The sequence below is a fragment of the Adiantum capillus-veneris genome, chromosome 26 (assembly GCF_014529385.1).
Source record: "Adiantum capillus-veneris isolate H3 chromosome 26, ASM1452938v2, whole genome shotgun sequence".
NCBI classification, from domain to species: Eukaryota; Viridiplantae; Streptophyta; class Polypodiopsida; order Polypodiales; family Pteridaceae; genus Adiantum; species Adiantum capillus-veneris.
Genome location: NC_140956.1, coordinates 129,186,013 through 129,191,824, shown reverse-complemented (window position 1 = coordinate 129,191,824; position 5,812 = coordinate 129,186,013).

Below are 5,812 nucleotides of genomic sequence, written 5' to 3'. Positions count from 1 at the left end.
GGTCTACAACTGCTAACTCTCTCTTAATATACTGTAAGTGCAAAAAAACCATAACAAATGTATAAATACCAAAGAACGAAGAAGAAGAAGAAAAGCTTGACCTTCTGCTAAACAATCAACATAAGATAAATACCTGAGACTTTTGCATAAATCAAGGTGGTTTCAAGGCCATAGAGTAAACACCTTAGATTTTGGCATAAAAACTGCATGTCAAAACCTATCAAAACTAGTAACATGTCAAAACCAATAACTAGCACCAAGATTTTCTCACTGGAACAATTCTCCATTAAAACTTCAAAGTGGGCTTGAGGTAGTGTATACTCACATGCATACCTTGAGAAACATCAAAAGACACTCACTTGATGTTCAAGCTTGAAATGTTAAAAACATTGTATATGCAATTGCAATGCTCTGCCCATAATACACACAGGCATTTGTTTTGGCCTCCAATAACTTACAGCTAAACCCATTGGGCTATGATCCTCGATGTTCTTAGGTTGTTTACACATCGGGTGCCCACATTTGGGCACGTAGATGTGGAAGCCAGAGAGACAAAAATCATTGGTTGTGCGCAATGGGAAGTGGAAAAAAGCGTACCCAACCTTGGGTGGGGCTTGAGCTATTGACAAAGGGCGTTCTCGACCAACACACTATGCTGGCCTACTCACAGACGTGCATTTTTTCCCTACAGACTCTTTCAAAACATGAAAAAGTTACCACCATTTAAAAAAATCAAAAGTCTTTGAACCAAAGACCTACCCCATTGAATGCAACCCAAAAACACATTAAGGGAAATCCACAACTGCAGACCAACAACTACACATTGTGCAGTCTTTGTCCCTGGCTTGATCTGCAAAATATCACTGGCGCCCTCTTTAATACGTTTGTATTGCAAGCATATATCTATAATTTAACGTGCTGCCTGACAAGGATTTTTAATTGCTGGAACAAGGTTGTGTTGCAAACCATACCCACAGTTTGCAATGAACTGTGCCCCCCCTCACGTGTTGGCTTAGATCGTTATGCATCTGTTTGGGATTTCTTGCAAACCACACTACTCAACCGTGTGTTCCACCCTCAGCTAGTGCACTAGCTTATGTTCAAATTGGTGAGAATCCCAGCAAAACATGAAGAATTTTCCGATGGTGACAGTCGAGCAAAGCTAGGCGAGCAAAGCTAAGCAAGCATTTCAATCCTCTAGTAGTAGCAGAGCAAAGCCAAGCGAGCATTTCAAACGGTCAAAAGCAAAGGCATCATTTATATTTCTAGCTATAGTTTTTGAGTGAAGCCTTTCACAACTCCTACCGTCCAATTTAGCTACTGACTCAAGCAGGTTCAAAAAGGTTCAGAGTCTTTAAAGAGACTCTGTATTCAAGGTTCAGAAAGGTTTTAAAAGACTATGTAGCAGGTCGACTCTCTGTAGTAGATCGACTCTTTGTAGCATGTACTTTTAGCACCAAAGTGTTTGATAAGCATGATCTTACCCGTTTCCTCGAGAAGATCAATGGTCACGACGTGACTGTACTCCTTGATAATGGAAGCTCACACAATTTGTGGACGCAAAATTGGTGCAGAAACTGTACTTTTCGATGCGAGACAGTGACCATAAGTACACGATAACTTTCAAGGAAGAGCTCACCTTCTGTAAGGTGGATTCCGCGTACGTTGTGCACATGTACCTGTTGGGATTACACGAGGATTATCATTGGGCCTTGATAAGATAAAGCACCAACAGACATCGACGACGCAGTGGCAAAGGCCAGGACCTTCCATTTAACAAATGGAGCAAACTATGAGAAAAAAAGAAGTTCATACCACCAATCCGGTGAGGGAATTTTGAGGAAGTGACCTTGATTCTAGCATCCCCGTCTAGACCTGCTCAAGAGAAGAGGAAAGCTAGGAACGCTGCAGTTGTCGATACAGAGAAGAAGGAGGTTTGATTTGGGTATAGCCTGATGGGCCACCAAGAACAAGACCAAGAAACCACAGGCTCGTCCTTCACTTCAGATTCACGAGATCTTAGGTAACTCTAATGTTATTCAAGTTGAAATCCTTTACTTAGCGCACAGTTCATGCACTAATTATACTTTTAGAACCAAAGTGTTTGATCTTCTTCGTTTTCTTGAGAAGATCAATGGTCACGACGTGACCATACTCCTTGTTGATATTGGAAGCTCACACAATTTTTTGGATGAAAAATTGGTGCAAAAACTGTGCTTGTTGATGCAAGACAATGACCATGAGTATTACGTGAAGATGGCTCGTGACGAGGATATGTATGTATGGAATCAAATGGTTCCAGATTTGACGCTTGAGATAGCTGATTACAAAGAGAACTTAGATTTCCACATCATGTGCCTACATAGTGCATATATTATTTTAGAAATTCGATGGTTTTATGATAAACAAAACACATTGTATATAGCCTATGTACATCACTCTCTTGTTTGTGTTAAACAGGACATGCCTCATATATCTTTTTTGTTTTGTAATTAGATTTTTGTAAATAATGATTTTGCAAAATCAATATATACTGCTTTGGAAATGTTTAAGGATACAAAGTATTTTGATGTTGACTTTTATCAATGTCTACCATTTTCTTGGTTTGATTCATTACTACTTGGTACTTGTGTCACTGAATTTTGTAAAAATATTTTATGTTCTTTTGTTGAACTTTGGGATTCCAACGAATCCAAACTTATCCGAGAAATGATCACTGAGTTCAAGGATGTTTTTCCTCATGATCTACCTCTTGGCTTGTCACCTTTGAGAGGAGTACATCATGCCATTGATTGGGTGGTTGGTAGTCAACCCTTCTCAAAGAAATGCTATCAATTTACTAAAATTGAAGAGGATGAGATTCAGCAGGGACATCTTAAAGATTATCTCGACAGAATCCCTGTGAGGAGTGCCAGTGCTACTTTCTCGAAAGAAGGATAACACTATGTGCTTTTAAGTGGATTTCAAGGGGTTGAATAAGCTCACTGCTAAGAATAAGTATCCGCTCCCACTTATGGACGATCTGATAGATCGACTTCATGGCGTGTTGTATTTTATGAAGATAGATCTGCGATTAGGCTATCATCAATACGGATCAAACTGGAAGATGTTCGCAAAACAGGTTTTCATACGCGTTGTTGTCACTATGAGTTTTTGGTCTGCCCTTTGGTTTGACCAACGCTCCTGCTACATTTCAATAGATGATGAATGATCTGCTTAGACCATTTCTAGGAAACTCCATTGTTGTATTTCTCAATGACATCTTGATTTACAAACAGAGTTTATTTAAGCATTTGGCGCATATACGCACTGTTATTGAGGTACTGAGAACTGAGAAACTTTATGCCAAAGATTCTATGTGTGAATTCTTCAAGAAAGAGCTCTGTATTTGGGTCATATTAATACTTATGATGGAATTTGCATCGACCCTGAAAAGTTGGATAAAGTTCAAAATTGATCCATTATGAAGAATGTGCACCGAGTAAAGTCTTTTTTAGGCTTTATAACATTCTTTCGCAAGTTTATCAAGGATTATTCTAAAGTTGTTGCTTCGCTTATGAAACTTTTAAAGGAGAGGTGAAATGATCGAAGACTTCAGGACCTCACCGCTAAGGTAATCCCCCTGTTGTTTGGAATGAGTGTCTCAACAAGAGCTTCAAGACATTAAAGTACTTGGTAACTAATACGTTATTATTGCATATTGTGGATCCTAACCAACCGTTTGTGGTTGAAATGGATGCTTACGATTATGAGATTGGTGTAGCGTTGTAGCAGGATATACGTCATGTTGCGTTTATAAGTAAGATACTTTTCGGACGTTGAAATGTGTTATCTAACATATGAGAAGGAGCTTTACTTCGTAGTCCATCCTTTGAGAAAGTGGCGGCAATAATTGTATGGATCTACATTTGTTGCATGGACAGACCATCACTCCTTGCACTATGTCTGTGATCAGGCTTATCTTAAAGGCCGGAAGGCTAGATGGGTTGAACTTATTCAAGAGTTTGATTTCAAGATCCATTATAGAAAAGGATCCAGCAATCGAGTTATCGATGATCTCATACGGATCCTAAAGTTGATGCCTCGTCTATGGATGAAATATCTACAGATTTCTATCTCTCTCTCTGAGGCCTATGTCGTTCAAATAGCTATTTTGGCAAGATATGGAACGAGGTCAAAGCGGGGCATGACTCGTGTATAGGCTTGGTGATCCAGAGACCCAAATGAGTTGTGGTGGAGAGAAGAGACACGACATTATTTCATTAGAGGTGGACTACTGTTCAAAAATGGAAAGGTCTGTCCGTCAAAATCGATGAGGTTCGACAAAGGATTTTGTTCACATGCCATGATTTTCCTAGCAGTGGGCACCCAAGCATCCAGAGAACTTTGACACTGGTCAAGTGATATTTCTATTGGCCAAGGATGCGCTCTTACATAGAGATCTATGTGAAGAGGTGTACTCAGTGTCAGGTTAATAAGACAGAGCGTGATCTTAGGAAATCTGGCTTGGTCATCCATTGAAATCCAAGATGCCGAGTGGCAGAGTATTTCCATGGAATTCATCGTTGGTTTGTCAAATACTAGTCGGAGCAATGAAGCCATTTGGCTTATGGTCGATATACTCACAAAAATGGCAAAGTTTATACCAATGAAGTCGATAGTAAAAAGCCATGAGGTGATGATTTATATGTCGATCAACTTTACAAGCTGTATGATCTGCTAGAGGATATTGTTAGTGATCGAGACACCAAGTTCACTAGACGTTTTTGGTAAGATGTGTTTGCTCACCTTTGGACGAAGTTGAGTATGTCATCCTCTGATCATTTTGAGTCCAACAGACAGACTAAGAGGATGAATCAGACGTTAGAGGATATGTTGAGAGCTTATGTCTTACACTGGCAGTCTGATTGGGAAAGGTATCTTCCACAATTAGAGTTTTCCTACTATAGTAGCAAGAATTCTGCTAGTGGATTTAGCCCATTCATGTTGATGTATAGATTTGAGCCTAAATCCTCTATTGCTATTGGCTTAGACAAAGTCAAAGGTCGCCAAGTTTGAGATTTCTTGTATGACATGCAAGAAATGCTCAAATTGGCTAAGGATAGTATAAGGATAGCTCATTACCAAGTTACTACTAATGCAAATCAAAAGAGATCTCCAAGGACTCTAGAGGTGGGACAATGGGTCTACAAGACTATGCAAACTGGCAAGCATTATAAGCTTTTAGCTAGATATTGTGGTTCATTCTTGATCCCAAAGAAAAAGCTGGCTCTTCCTTTGGATGTTAGTGTATATCCAATATTTCATGTCAACAACCTTAAAAAAAAATTAGGTGAATCCGACATTGTTGTTGCTACAAATGGAGGCATGGAAGACCCTAAAAAACAACAAAAACTACATGTTTCAATCCATAAAACCGACTAAACTGCATACCTGACGAATGCACCTCAGAGAGCGGAGTACTACACTAGCACAACGAGAGACAGAGAGGAGAGGAGACATGAATGGACACAGGAACTGGGTACAATCACCCCCCGTGCAAGAGTCAGCATTTTCCTCTTGCACGTCCTTATTTATAGATTTCTTGAATGCCCAAATTAAGTAGATACTGGTCGGATGCACATCAATGTCCATAGCTCATAAAAGAGCACTTGAATAATGAAATATACATAAATAAGATGTCCTTTCGGATATTGCATAGCTCAGTCATTCTTTTTTCACTTGTCACTTGTAATAAATATCAAAATATCAATTCTCATTACATACCTCTCTGTTAGAAAGCAACTGTCATCAATTGCGAAGACAAAAATCT